This window comes from Furipterus horrens, unplaced genomic scaffold, assembly GCF_987537825.1.
Source record: "Furipterus horrens unplaced genomic scaffold, mFurHor1.1.pri manual_scaffold_8, whole genome shotgun sequence".
Lineage (NCBI taxonomy): Eukaryota > Metazoa > Chordata > Mammalia > Chiroptera > Furipteridae > Furipterus > Furipterus horrens.
In genome coordinates, this window is record NW_028327178.1 from 93,211,656 (window position 1) to 93,227,350 (window position 15,695).

Sequence of the window (15,695 nt, forward strand, 5' to 3'; positions counted from 1 at the left end):
TGGGGGGGGTGGTGCAGGTAATGACTACATTCACTAGGTTATTTACTGGGTGCTGAGGCCACTGCCTGGCAAGCTGTAGCTCAGGAAGACCCGTGTGGACCTTGAGGGACTGGACAAGGACCAGGAAGGAGTTCTGAGGATGCTGGCCATGCTCCTCTGCCCGCTATGGTCCCTGCTTTTTCCCCGGAGCTCTGAGGATGCATCAGTGGGGGAGAGGCACTACCACGTGTTCCTGCCTTCACCTCTGGATCTGCACAGCATCTCCTCTGCACCTAGAGGTGGGAGTATCAGAGGGCTGGATTTAGGACCTGTCTGGGTCCGTATGGGGTCCAGCTGCTCCATCTCTCCTGCCTCCGCCTCCAGTGTTAGGAGTCTTCCAGAATTAGCAGCAGTTGGGCCAGGTTAGAAGCCCAGGACTGTGATGGTGCACTCAGAAGCTCTGAGAAGACTCAGTGCTGCCTGTCCTGGGCAAGGGTGTGGAGAATAGAGGCGGCTGTGTGCCCGCCTGTCCATCCAGTCCTCCAGATGGAGCTTGCGGCAGAGGCAGCCTGTGCCAGCCTCCTCTCGGAGCCACCATGGCCCAGGGAGGCTCTGCCAGCTCCATACGGGGACAGAGCTGGCTTCTGCTGCCCAGCCTGAGGTCATGACTGCCCAGGGACACCCTGTACAGTATTTGTGGTGTGCAGAGCATGGTCCCTTGAGGGGTACCTGAAGGCAGTCCTGGAGGAGATCAGTGTAGTGGGCATTGTTCCTACGAAAACCTTTCCTGGGCCACGTGGCAGTTCGCTGGGCCCAGCTCTGTGAGCCGCACAGAGGGTTGCTCCCATAGAACTCACACAAGAACAATGTTTGGGCCTGTCATCCTCACTCAATAAATATTGAAAGGTTGAAGGAGGCCTAGACTAGAGGAAGAGTGACTTGTCCAAGGTCATATAGCAACTGAGTGGGAGAACCGCCACTAATGTACCAGGTCTTCTGTCTCTTGGTTTGGGGTTCTTGCAGCCCAAATGCCTGCTTCCCTGTTGCTGTGGCTGTCCCATACCTAGGACTCTGACAGGGGCTGGGCTTTATAGCCTGGAGTCAAGGCTACTCCTTAGGAGGGGCCTTACCCTGACTATCCCCCACCCCAGCCTTTGCCCCCAAAATGTGAGGAGGGGAGGCCAGGCTGCCTCACAGATAATGAACTAGGGCTGAGACAATGGGAAGTCGGTAATACTAGACCCTCTCGGGAGTGTGCAGAACCGAGAGGATGCTGGGTGTCCAGGGATGTTATGTGCCTGAGCCTCCTGGTACAGTAGAGAGGGTCTCAGGTGGGAAGTGCCTCTGCGTTAGCTTCAGCATGGACATTGCTGTGGGCCACTCTGGGCTTGTGTGTCCCCGTTATTAAAAGAGGATGATTAATCTCTACCTAGCGTAATGATTATAAAATCAGAGCAAAGGCATGTATTGAGTGCTTACTGTATACCATACAATGCAATAGGTGCTTTGCATCATCTCACGGCAACCCTGTCAAATAGATGCTATTACTATCCACTTTTTATAGCTGGGAAACTGAGACTCAGAGAGGTCGTGTCACTTGCCTGAGGTTACACAGTTGGAAAGAGTGGGGCTGTGTGTGTCCAGAGCCCCTCTCTACCATGACATTGTACCTGGGACCATGTCCAGCAGTACAAGGTGGGTATCCAGCAGAGCCAGATGGCTGATTTGCCAGGATGGAGAGGTCTGTGTGTCAGGTCTGTGAGTCAAGGGTGCTTCTGTGGCCTCTGCTCCTGTGCTCCTGAGGGGTAGAAGCAGAGAGGAACTGGCTGGGAGGCCTGAGAGAGGGGTCAGCGTTGACCCTTTGCTTCCTGGCCAGGATCTCCCAGAGGCGGGGATGCTCTGGATTCCCTGCTACCATTGGCCATTAGGGAAGATTGGCTGGCTCTGACACCCACCCCCTGCCACATTTGGTAGGGCCCCAGTGACTGGAAAACAGGAAGGTGGGAATGCAGGGCATCAGCTAGGACTGTGTAGAGGGGGCCATGTAGGGAGGGGACCTGAGCCTGAGTGGGAGTAGGCTAGCACCACTTCTTTTGTGGGTGGGAGGCTTGTGGATAAGACTAGTAACAGCCAGCGTTTATTGCGCACTTATTACATGCCCGGCGCTGTTGTAATAAGGGCTTACCTGTATAACCTATACAAGCGTCACAAAACCCTGGGAGATAGGAATTCTTCTTCTTCACATTTTACAGATAGAGGGAACCGAGGCTTTGCAAGGGGACGACAGTTGCTCAAGGTCACACATTTCGGTCTCAGGGAAGACTGGATTCAAATCCAGGCAGCAGGGGTCAGAGCCGTGTTCCTGAAGGGCTTACAGTCTATCCAGGTGGCACAGATATGACACAGGAAAGGGAAAGGGTGAGCCATGGCATGTGCTAAGCGTCGATTCCTATTTTGGTGATCAGAGAAGGGTTCTGGGCACCAAAGACCAAGTGGAATTTTGATAGTCTTGGGGGGAGGGCATCCACTCCCCCAAGCCAGAGGGGAAGGAAATTGCGATGCCTTTGAAGAAGAGCAGATGTCTGGTGTGCGTGGAGCAGATGGTGCAGGGGGCTGGGGGTGCTGGGAGGTGACTCAGAAAGTCAGCTTGTGTTTGGGTCTTTTGGCAAAGCTCTGAAATCTACCAGATCTAGGCTCTAGTCACAGCTCTGCCATGTACTCGCCACATGGCCTTGGGCACATCATTTAGCTGTCGAGCCTCAGTTTCCTCATCTGTAAAGTGTGGAGAAACACACCTATCTCGTAGAGCCCACATTTGGTTGTTGTTATGTAGAGGACCTAGCGCAGAGCTGGTGTGTCATAGCGACTCAGTAAACATTACTTCTCCCACCCTCCGTCTCTCCGAAATGTCAGCTAAGGTGTTTCCATTTAACAGGAGCCTGGAGGCTTTGGGAAATTTTGCAGATGTTTGGTCTGCATAGAACATGCATCGGGGCAGGACAGAACTGTGTTTGGGGAGGTCCCTTCGACAACTCTAAGAACCACAAGGAGGGGTGTGGATGTGGCCTTGCAGGAAAGAACCAGCCTTGTGGACTTGGAGGACTGGGGCAGGGAGAAGGTTGAAAACACAGTGAGGTGTCTGTCCCCTTGGGTGGTTTGTGGCTCAGCTGCTTGTCAGGGAGGGGGAGCAGCTTGGGGTGGAGGAGGCCACCAGGGCCATGACTTCAGTTTGAAGCCTCGTGAGTTTAAGATGAAGGACTTGTCTAAGGTTTTGCAGCATCTTCTTTGTGTATCTGCCTTTTTTTCTTTTTCCCCCTTTTGACTAATTTTCTTTGGATGAATCCCCATCAGAGCTTCCTCTATAATAGCAGCGAATTGGGACTAAGTGGCCAACAATAGGAAGATGATTGAGAACATTTTGGAAGATCCAGGGGATAAAATAATATGCAACCATGAATAGCCACAGAAATACTTATCCTGCAGCATATGGAGTTGTGCACTTGTGAAGCTCCTTTGCATCCCTTATTCATTTCATTTCATTTCATTTCACATGTCCCTGTGGCCGAGGCAGGACAGGGGTCCGATCCTTCCTGTGCATGAAGGAATTCAGGCGAGGCTCTAGTCTCTGTGAGGGCACAGTTCATATTTTACTCATTGTTGTATCCTCAGCATGTGGCTCAGTGATTTGCAAACGCTTGTTTGGTGAAAGAATTGTTTGAGTGAAGGAAGCAGAGGGGAAGTGACTTATCCAAGGTCATGGAAATGGGTAAGACCCGGGACCTCAGTGTCCTCATTCCTACTTGCCACATTCTTCTCACGCAGAGAGTGGGGTGGAGAGGTTTCCAGCAAGGACTTGGGATGCACACAGACCAGGGCTCCAGTCTAGTTTCTGCCCTTACCAATGGTGAGGTGTTGGCAAATTAATTCATCTTTTTAAGCCTTAATTTCCCCATTTGTAATATGGATTGTCCAAGTACCTCCTTTTAGGATTGTCATCAAGACTAAATGATTTAAGGCATGTAAAACCCTTAGCACACAGTATAACACCTGTGAATGTTAGTTGTGATGATATAATAATATGGAAATATTTCTGATACAATTAATGTTAAATGAAAAAAAAAAAACCCATAAAATTATGAGTGCTCAGATTAAAGTGGTGTAAAATCAGGTATGTGACTGTAGATAGAGATTGTACTCACAGGCAGAAATGGAGTTTGAGCAGGCATTATGGGAAGTAAATAAGACTGACCAAAATAAATCTTTTTTTAAATATTATATATATATATTTTTTAGTTTTAATTACAAAAGAAATATGTGAAAAATTCTAATAATTCAGAAGTGTATTCGCTCCTTGGGTCCCAACTAAAATCCTTCTCTCTCTAGAAGTAGTCAATAACAGTGTGGGGTGTGCCCTTGCAGGATATTTTCTATGCCTCCATAAGCGTACATACCAGAATGGGACAATAAATTGCATTATTGTTTTACAACTTGCATTTTTTTCACGTAATGCTGTATTGACATCTTTCCATGTCAGTATATATAAAATCTATTTCAAAAATATTCATGATAGGTATGTAATACTTTTGTAATTAATGTAATGGATAAAACCTTATTAATTTGAACATTTAGAGTTGCTTCCAATTTTATTGTATTCTAAATAAAGCTGACAATCCACTCTTATAGTGCTTAAATAATTAAAGGAAATCAAGTGAGAGAAAGGGTCATAACCTGTGAGACTGTGAGAGGTGTCTGGGAAAGTCTGCTTCTTCTCCTTTCTCCTTTCCCTCCTCTCCTCCCTTCTCTGCAGAGCCTGAAGATTCAAGGACACAGAGGGCCCTGTGTTACCTTCAAAGGGTGGGAATGTGGCATGTGAGGGGCTGCCACTCAGACCACCTGGCTGGCTGCAGGCAGAAGGAGAAGAAAGGAGAGAGAGAGAGAAACATTGATCAGCTGCCTCTCGCATGTGCCCCAACTGGGGACCAAACCCACAACCCAGGAAGATGCTAGATTTCAGTTAGAAATTAGTGAAAATCTTCAGTTAGAAGATAGCTTGAAAGCCCATGAGCCTCGGGGAAAGAACACCTTGCTTAGGCTCTATATAGATTAAGAGACTTGTGGCCAAGGTGGAGGTGTAGGTAAACATGCTTTGCCTCCATGCACAAATACAGTAAAAATTACAACTAAACTATAAAACAAACATCCCCAGGTTCATCAGAAAATCGAGGAAGTCCCACAACCAAGGATTTAAAGAAGCCACATTCATCCAGACAGATGCATTTTCTACAATAGGCCATATTACTAAGATGGGGAGTCAAAGCAGCTCTACTTAATACACAGAAACAAACACAGGGAGGCTGCCAAATTGAGGAGACACAGAAATATGGTTTAAATGAAAGAACAGAACAAAACTCCAGGGAAAGAACTAAATGAAATGGAGATAAGCAACCTATCATATGAAGAGTTCAAAACACTGGTGATCAGGATGCTCAGAGAAATCACTGAGTACTGCAACAGCATAAAAAATACCCAGGCAGAAATGAAGGTTGCATTAAGTTAAATAAAGAAAAATCCACAGGGAACCAACAGTGAAGGAGAAGAAGCCAAGATTCAAATCAACAATTTGGAACATAAGGAAGAAAAAAAGCATTCAATCAGAACAGTATGAAGAAAAAAGAACTTGAAAAATGAGAATAGAATAAGGAGCCTCTGGGACATTGCCAAACACACCAACATCCAAATCATAGTGGTGCCAGAAGAAGAGCAAGAAATTGAGAACTTACTTGAAAAAATAATGAAAGAAAATTTTTCTAATTTGGTGAAGCAAATAGACATACAAGTCCGGGAAGAACAGAGAGTCCCAAACAAGCTAGACCCAAAGAGGACCACACCAAGACACATCATAATTAAACTGCCAAAGGTTAAGGATAAAGAGAGAATCTTAAAAGCAGCAAGAGAAAGGCAGAGAGTTACCTACAAAGGAGTTTCCATAAGACTGTCAGCTGATTTCTCAAAAGAAACTTTGTAGGCAAGAAGGGACTGGCAAGAAGTATTCAATGTAATAAAAAGGAAGGACCTACAACCTAGATTACTCTATCCAGCAAAGCTATCATTTAGAACAGAAGGGCAGATAAAGTGCTTCCCAGACAAGGTAAAGCTAAAGGAGTTCATCATCACCAAGCCATTATTACATGAAATGTTAAAGAGACTTATTTAAGAAAAAAAAGAAGATCCAAACTATGAACATTAAAATGGCAACAAATCAACAACTGAATCTAAAAAACAAACTGAGCAAACAAGCAGAACAGGAACAGAACCATAGATATGGAGATCATTTGGAGGGTTATCAGTTGGGAGGGGGAAGGGGAAGAATGGCAGAAAAGGTGCAGGGATTAAGCACAAATTGGTAGGTACAAAATAGGCAGGGGGATGTTAAGAACAGCATAGGAAATGGAGAAACCAAAGAACTTATATGCATGACCATGGACATGAACTAATGGACGGAATTGGGGGAGGGAATGGGGTACTGGGCAGAGGGGGGCACAGGGGTAAAATTGGGAAAACTGTAATAGCAAAATTAATAATATATATGAAAAATATTTTTTAAAGGTGGGGATGTTCAAGGGAAACCCCTCTTTCACTCACCCAGTATGACTCCTAGCTATGAGATTTTCAAATTCTCTTTGGACACTGTTAGTGGCTGCCCCAGCCCTGCTGCTGCTTCTGCCCTGAGTGTCCTTGGGCGAGTGTTTTATATTCTCTGGACCTCAGTTCATCCATCTGTATGGTAGAGACAGCCTTCCTGATGGGAGCCACCACTGCCACTTACTGAGTGTCTACTACACGGCAAACATGGTGCCAGAGTGAGCTCCCATGGAGTCTCCCATTTCATTCTCACGAAATGTCTTTGAGACCTAGAGGGTATTATTCTCACTTGGCATGCTCACACTGGCTCTCAGAGAGGTTAAACTACTTGGCCCAAGGTTCCCAAGCGAGTGGAGCCAGGATGCAAACTGGTGCAAAGCCCGTGTTTGTAACTGCTGTTCTATGCTCCCTCTCACCAACCGCTGATCAGTGAGGTCCATGCGAAATGAGAATTTTAAAAGGATCCTTTAAATTGTCAAGTGCCTTGCATGTGGGAGGGGTTGATACTGCTGTTATTATTTCTATATCCAGAGCAACGGTAGCTTTGGTTACGTGGTTGACAGCAAGTTGTAGGTCGTGGGATGTAGCCGGATTGAGGGGGAAGAGCATGGGGCCGTGAGCCAACGGACCTGGGTCCTAGTCCTGGTTCTACCCGACCTGACTAGCTGTGTGACCTTGGCCAGCAAAGCCAGCCTCAGAAATAAGTCCACCTACCCCGTTTAGCCCTTGTACTTCTCCAGTGAGACAAAGCCTGGCAGAGGGCCAGTTCCTAGCTAGCTCTCAGAAGATGCCCAGTTACAGGGCAGTATCTGTCTGTCTGCAGTCATCAGTGTGGTCCAAGCGGGAGGCATTTCTCCTTTCTGATGCTGTTACTCCACCGTTCTGGGCATGTCACGTGGTCCCCGGCCCACAACTGCACATCAGTTTGTGGTGGCACGTGAAACCTTTGGGCAGGAAGCCAGTGCTAACGGGTGGCAGCTTCTTCACATTGCTTGGCTTTATTTAATGTGGTGCCCATGGGTACCACAAGCCTCTGACAACTTGCCATCTCCCCACTGGCATGTGGGACCTGAGGAGCGGTAAGAACCACTATGGCTCAGCTCCCATTTCAGCCCCTCTTCATCCATCGGGAGCTCCCAGGAGCACAGAGGCAGCTCTCACACCCTGTACCCCTCCTTCCTCATCGCAGCAGTCATTTCATTCATATCCACCCGGAGATCATCACTCCAGGAAAGGAATGTTCCGTTCTGGGGAAATCCCAGTGAAAGTAGCGTTGTCTCCAGAGTGGAAACAACATGTCTTAATAGTCTCTCTCTCTCTCTTTTTCTCTCATTTTTCTTTTCTTTTTCTTTTCTGACTCCAAATTCATACATGTTCATATTGTTAACATTTTAGCCTTTGGACGTAATACTGAAGATGAGAATATCTAATATTTTCTGAACACTAAGTGTGGGTTTTGGCATGTGATATGTGCTTCACAGGCATGATCTTATTCAATTTTCTGAGTAAAGCTGGGAGGTAGGCCAGATCATCATTAGGATTTTACAGATGAAGATACAAACACAAAGAGGTCCAGGGACTTGATCAAGGTCTTCTTTGTTTCCTATCTTATTCTTTTTTTTTTTTCCCCACAATTTAATTTTTTTTTAAATTGTTGTTCTGGTACAATTGTCCCAATTTTTCCCCTGTTGCTCTCCACTGCCCCACCCTCCCCCCACCCTCTCCCACAGTCAGTCCCCATCCTGTTGTCCATGTCCGTGGGTCATTTATACCAGTTCCTTGCCTAGACCCTTCCCCTTATTTCCCCCGTTTTTCCACCTCCCCCCTCCCCTCTGGTCATTGTCAGTCTGTCCCTTGTTTCAATGTCTCTGGTTCTCTTTTGCTCGTTTGTTTGTTTTGTTCATTAAGTTCCTGTATTAGGTGAGATCATACGGTATTTGTCTTTTGCCGCCTGGCTTATTTCACTCAGCATAATACTCTCCAGTTCCATCCATGCTGTCGCAAAAGGTAGGAGGAGTTCCTTCTTTCTCTACTGCGTCTCCTCTTACCCTTAACCATTAGATTATATTGCTTCTTCCTGGATTTCTCTGTCCCTCCCTCTCTAATTCCTATTATATTTAGTGCCAGGAGGCATATCTGTCAGATTTTGGAAGAAAACAGAATTCCATTATGGTATATGCATCAGATGCTTCAACTGAGTTAATTGGTAATAAAGGTATGGGCAGGGTTAAGGGAACCCACAAGGAGTGCCTACAACTAATGGTGGCAGAAGCTGTTACCTCCCCTTGTCCTGCATGAGCAGATGAAGCGGACAGTGTTCCCAGCATTCAGTGATGGCTGGGCTTGTGCAAGGAGCTGTCACAGAGGAGCTCAGCCACCACCAGAATCACAGAAAGGACATTGGGCAGATATACCCCAACCTCCCTCTCCTTGCACCCTCTGACCTCTTGCCGTCGCCTCCTGTTGGCCAAACCCAACCAGAAGTTAGCAGGCAGGGGAGCTCACAGGGCAGTCCCAGAGGTCAGCCTCCCGCTTCTTTGACGGGGTGAGGATCTGGGGCTGCAAATGGAGACTGACAGCCCAGGAAGCGTGGGTGTAGGGGGATGGGGGAGATGGATTCCCTGACTTCCCCCTGCAAAAGGACAGTTATCTTGGTAACTGTGATTATTGAAACATCATTCAGAACAAAAGAATTGCACTTTCTGCCTCATAATCTCTTAATGTTTTGGCATCTCCTGCACCCTGTCCTTTCTCTCTTTCTGCTCCCTCTTACCATTCATTGCTACCTGACTCAGAATTCCCAGGAATGCCTGGGCAAATGCTGCCAGTGTCCAAGATTTAAAAGAGACAGCCTTATTGTCGAGGGATAATTGTTCATGGCTGTGGACACATGTGGCTGTATGTGCCCCAGCATTGTCCCACTGTGGTGCATATGCATGCAATGACATGCTCCTGGTACGCATGTTGAAACATCTATAATATACTCCCCCTGTATTTCCTGTGACTTTAGCTTTTATATTTTAAAGTGCTTTTCTTCTCTGTGACATCCTTTATCTACACGGCCCTTTTCTGCAGTGGGAGCACAAGGGCTCTCATCCCTGTCTGACAAATGAGGAAGCGTGTTCAGAAAGAGGAAGCGACTTGCCCAAGGCCCCTCAGATCGGGGCGGCAGAACTGAAATGAGTAGTGGTCCTGATCGGAGTTCAGCTTTTCCCAGTGTATTTGCCTTTCAGTCTTGGGAAGTTTCTCCATAGCCAGCCCCACCCCTGCCAGAAATCAGTGCAGGTCAGACCCCTCTGCAGCTGCTGAAATGCCAGGTGGTGGGGTGGACTCGGGAGTCATAGAGACTTGGCACAGCCGTATGACCTTGGGCAAATAGGTACACCTCTCTGGGGCTGTGTGTCCTCATCAGTAAAATAAGGATGATAATATCAGGAGTTTGGATAGAAAAGCCAGGTGCTCTTAAGAGCTGATAAGTCATCAGGACAGGCTGGCTGGCTGGTACCCAGAAAGGCTCCTGAGGTGAGTGCAACCCCAGTTTCTTGTCCCCAGTTGAGAAGACTTAAAAATTGCCTTGTTGGTATCCCCTCCATCCACCCATCACTCCTGTGTTTGTCCCTTTGTCCATCTACCCATCTATCTGACACTAGACCCCTGGGTTTAAATTCTGTCACTGCCATTTACTAGCTGTATGATTTTGGTCAAGTTACTTAACTTCTCAGTTTCTTCTTTTGTAAAATGGAGATAATAAGAGTATGTATTATAGGTTATTATAAAGATTAAATGAATTAATTGATGTAAAGTGCTTAGATCAGTGCCTGGCACCTAGCAAAATAGCTTTGTTGTTGTTATTTATTGAAACTGCACTAAGCCCCAGGGTGATGGCAAATGAGACAAAGTTCTGTCTTTATAGAGTTTATATTCCAGAGGAGGAATAGAAACAAATAAGTAAATCAGTCAATAAATATAAGTTTCGTTTGTGATAGTTACAATGGAAAAAATTCTACATGCTTGCTAGATGGGTGCAGAGTTTCTGTTTGGGGTGATGAGAAATTTTGGAAATAGGTAGTTGTACAACATTGTGAATGCAATTAATGAACCTGAGTTATTATACTTAAACATGGTTAAAATGGCAAAAACAAAACAAAACCCACAACCCCCCAAACACAAAATCAGCATGTTGTAACCAAAAAAAAACCAAAAAAACTAGGGGGAGGGACCCACTTTATGGTCAAGGGCTACAGAGATGGAGATGTGAAGGGTGAGAGCTACCAGGGCTGAGACACGGGGCACAAGCCCACTGTCCACACAGAGGTTCCAGCGCAGAGGCAAGCTTGGTGTGGTGAGGAGCAGACAGAAAGCCAGTGTGACAGGCTCACAGTGATGGTGGCAGTAGGGCACAGGCAGCAGGGGGAGCTGATATGCAAGGGCCGTGTGCAGGGACCTATAGCTTTGATAAAGAGTTTGCATTTTCTTTTGATGGGAAGTCATTGGAGGTTTTTAAGAGGGCATCCCATCGGAGTTTTGAAAAGGTCCTTATGGCTCCTCTGTGGAGAATAAACCCTAGGGGAGCCCAAGTGGCCACAGGGCGTCCATGGAGGAGGCTGGGGCAGCCACGCAGGCACGAGTTAGAGTGGCTAGTCCCTGAGCAAAGGCTGTGGGAATAGAGAAAGAAAAAAATCCAAGTTACTGGACTCAGGGATGCTGACTCATGCTAACCCAGGTTGGAGGGCCTGATGTATAAATCTGTCGATTCATCTTAATGAGCAGTCCAACAACAGGCCAAGTGGATATTGCCTCGGCTGGCCTAGAACACCCTCTCCCGGAAGGCTACCCAGATGGAAAGCCACAGTGTGTGAAGGCAGCTTGGTGCCCCTGAAGGGCGAGCCAGCAGGTGGTTACAATGTTGAAGAGCATCAGAGGCTGACAACCTGCAGGGCTGGCCCCAGACCCACCAAGTGAGCATGCTGGGCCTCACTGGGCCCTCTCCTCCAGACAGGGCTGGCGCGGGCACCGCCGGCATTTGCTTCTCTGGCTGGCCTCTCCCTTTGCTAATCCATGCATTCCGGTTTACATATGTAGTGTCATCAGTCAGGCCTTGCTGGCCTCTGTCTCTTAGGACATCTCTTTCCCTGCTGTTCTGGGCGGGCACTTCTGAATTCCTGGTTCTCAGACTAGTCCCTACTGCAGCTTCCCATTACTACTTGTAATTATAGACCCTCTGATAGTGGTTCTATTGGGTGCAAACTGTGCTAAGCGCTCTCTCGTTGTTCTTTTCCTGAATCTCCACCACCACCCCGAGAGGGAGGGAAGCGTATCTCTGTTTTCTAGACTCAGAGAAGTGAAGTTGCTTGCTTAAGATCACAGAGCGAGCTAGTGGTGGAGCCAAGCTTTGGGTCTGGGTCTGCCTGACCTGGGTCTGCCCGCCCTGCTGCCCTGCCCTGTGAGGCGTCCATGAAGTGACTGTCAAGTCCCTGACCCTGGCATGGCCCACAGCAGCATGTAGTGATGGGAGTCTTGCCTTTCTCAGAAGAGTCACACCTGTGACTGCTGCAAGGCCGCCTGTACCACCCCCAGCTTTTCCCCGACTCCAACCTATCCCTCCTGCCAGGATGCTTGATGCTCACCTTTATAGGCTTCTTGTTTTGAGGAATCAGGATGTCAAGCAAGGCCTCCTGTCTGTCCTCTGCACAGCACCACCTACTTCCATCTCTGGGTGTTTGCTCACGTGATGACTCAGCCCAAGTGCCCTCTCTGCTACCTCCTGTCTAAATTCTCCCATTTTTCAAAACCTGACTTCACCTCACCCTCCATTCCCTACCCTATAAGCCCCTTTATAAGAACTCCAGGCCATGTTCCCTCTCCCCAGATCTTCAGAATCATCTAGGGCCTGAAATATACACTAAGTCAGTGTGCCCGCTGTTTAACCATTTCCCAGGTGAGCATCATCCTCCCAGGTAGCAGTGAGCACCATAGGAACCGGCACGTGCTTCCCCGGGGTCCCCTGTGGTGCCTGGCCAGCCTGGCTGCCCGTTGGCTCCATCGGTCTGTGCTGACCTGGGCCTGGGCAGAACTGTGCCCACGTGACTGGCTGTAACAGAAGCCATGGCCAGGTTCTTGGCTCGTTTTCTGTGGCCCAGTGAGAGAACCATGCTGTTATCCCTGGACTTGTAAAATAAAGAAGGATCTCATCATAGGTTTTTTGTTTTTTGTTTTTAATATTATTTTTCTTTTTAGTTAGTGAAAAATTTTTTAAAGTTTAAGCAGACTTTATCACCTTCTCATCCTATTATACCAAGCCACAGGCATTGAAAAAAATTATTTTTTAACCTCTAATGTTTTTACTTTCATTTTTTCAATGTTGTGGAACATTTACTTATTTTTATTTTTTATCCTCACCTGAGGACATGCTTATTGATTTTTGAGAGAGGGAAAGGGAGGGAGAGAGAGAGGGAGAGAAACATCGATGTGAGAGACAAACATTACCCAGCTGCCTCTTGCACCATACACCCTGATTGGAACCAAACCATAACCCAGGCATGTGCCCTTGACTGGGAATCGAATCCGCGACATTTCAATTTATGGGACAGTGTTCCAACCAATTGAGCCATTCCTGCCAAGGCAACTGCTAATGTTTTTAAGTCAAAGAACATGTATGAATGACCCATGGACATGGAGAGTGGTGTGGGGATTGACTGTGGGAGTGGGGGCAGGCAGAGGAGGGCAAAGGGGGAAAATTGGGACAATGTAATAGAATAGAATAAAAAATTTAAAAAGAAACAAGAAAAAAACTCCAATTATAATAGAAAAATTAAGAACTACTATTAAGCAGAAAGAAGAGAAAATAATAATCTGTACTCTTGCTATCTACAAACAACCAAAGTTAATACTTCACTGAATTTTCTGTATTTGTGTATATATATATTGATCAAAATAGGGTCAATCTCTACAGACTGTTGCGTATCATGCTTTTTCATTCAGATGTTTTCCATCATCTTCTTAAACTTGTTGGAGTGGATGAGCCATCGTTGATCTAATTAACCTCTGACCATGGTGCTCATTGGTGGCTTATGCCACCTCCTTGGATCTGAGTGCTTTGTCCTTCGAGGAGATTCCATTGATGTTTGCTTGAAGCAGCTGGGATTTGGGGAGTCAGGAGGCTGGGTGGGGAGGAGAGTGGGTGGGAGGGACTAGGGAAACCCTGAGGAAATGCCTGTCACTCAAATCGCTTTTGCTCTCTGGTATCATCTGTGACAGAGGAGATTGAATTATCTTTTAAAAAAAAAAAATCCTCACCCAAAGATATGTTTATTGATTGTAGGGAGAGAGGAAGGGACACACAGAGAGAGGGAGGGAGAGAGAGGAGAGAAACATTGATGTGAGACAGAATCATCCATTGGTTGCCTCCCATACACACCCTGACTGGGGATCAAACCTGCAACCTTTCAGTGCATGGGACAATGCCCCAACCAACTGAGTCACCCCACCAGGGCAGATTGAATTATCTTAAAAGACTTCCAGCTCCTCTCATCTGTGGTTCTGCCAGCACCAGGTCTTTACTGCCAGCAGGCTCTGCTGAAGACCCGGGCAGCAGAAGACTGGGGTATTTATTTAGAGTCGTTCTCCTGGCTGTCTGCAAGAAGACGCAGGCCTGGGGAAGGTTCAGAGAGTATGGGCTGAAACCAGGCTGAAGCAGAGGGGAGGAGCTGATGCCCCAGAGCCTCTGGGCTGCCACATGAGGGTCATGCAAACTCTGCTTCTTACAGCAAAAACATACGGTTTCGTCTGTGGATTCTTTTTTTTTTTTTTTTTAAAGCAAAATTAAGTAGACATTTATTTTAAGGGTTATTCCCTGTAGGCCTTATCTAGCATAATGGCTGATATACTTTGCACAGGCAAAGAAGAGGTCCTGAGCCAGGCGGACAAGTCTCAGTTTGGGCTGTGAGCTCCCCTGGAGCAGCTCTTGTGGCTTTGTGTCCTGGCACAGAGTTGGCACATGGTGTTACCCAAGTGACAGAGAGCCTTTATTTTACTATGGCTGTAAGTGATCCCCATAAAGCCCAGGGTAATGACGTGAGTGGCAAACATTTCTGGGTGGGGATGAGGCAGTGTGAACCAGGGCCTTCCCTTCCTCCTCATCTTCCACCTTAATAGCAGCATCAGTCACAACAAACCCTCTCATTTGTGCTACAAGCTCCAGCTTATAAAGTATTTCACTCCTTAGCCACTCGGTGGGGTGTGAGGGTGCTCGTGATCTGTCTGGGGCCCCAGAGCTCTTGTGTGGTCTAGTGTGGCACTCGGGGTCCCTGATTTTCTGTCCAGTGCCCTTTGCTTTGAGCCTGGCTGGTGCCCCCCCTGGAATACAGGGAGAGAAACTGAAAAAGGAACTGTGGGGCAGGGGTATGTGCCTCTGGAGGTAGTTACAAAGTTGAAGGGTAGGTCCAACATCTGTTTGTCTGTCTATCCATCAGGGGGCTCCCATGGTGGGATGGGGTCAGGGAGGGACCCCAGGGCAGATCCAGCATCTGTCTGTCTGTCCATCAGAGGCCTCCCATATTAGATGGGGGGATCAGGTCTAGGCTTGATCTTTCTCATTTATATCCTGGCACAGAGTTGGCACTTGGTGTCACATGAGCGACAGGTGGATTTTGAGGAAGGCTCTAGACTCAGGGCTAAGGGTTCCCTGGTTTTTGTTCCAGATTTTTCTTTGAGGATCCACTGATTGGGGTCAGAATGGATACTTTTTCCCTCTTAAAAAAACCAACTTGAGTTTAAATATATATATACACATATATATATATGTGTGAATATATATAAATATGTATATAAATTATACAAGTAATCTCAAAATGTATAAAGTAAGAAATGAAGTCCCCTCTCTTATCCAACCCCTTGAAATGCTGTCATTTTCCTTTATCCACTTCTGAATTATTAACCTCTCTTAACAGTTTGATGAGTGTCCTTTCAGATCTTTTACTACATGTATACAAACACAGTGCTGTATTGTTGAGATCACTTTGTTTTTTACATGTAAAGTGGGATCATGCCATTCTCTCTCCTTTTCTGTCTTTACA

The 15,695-nt window shown here is 46.8% G+C and overlaps 1 protein-coding gene across 9 annotated transcripts in view; it reads left to right on the top strand.

Annotated features, from left to right (window-relative positions):
* The window catches only part of EPB41L1 (erythrocyte membrane protein band 4.1 like 1), a 99,656-nt gene that overhangs the window by 31,826 nt on the left and 52,135 nt on the right, over positions 1 to 15,695 (top strand). The window lies entirely within an intron of this gene.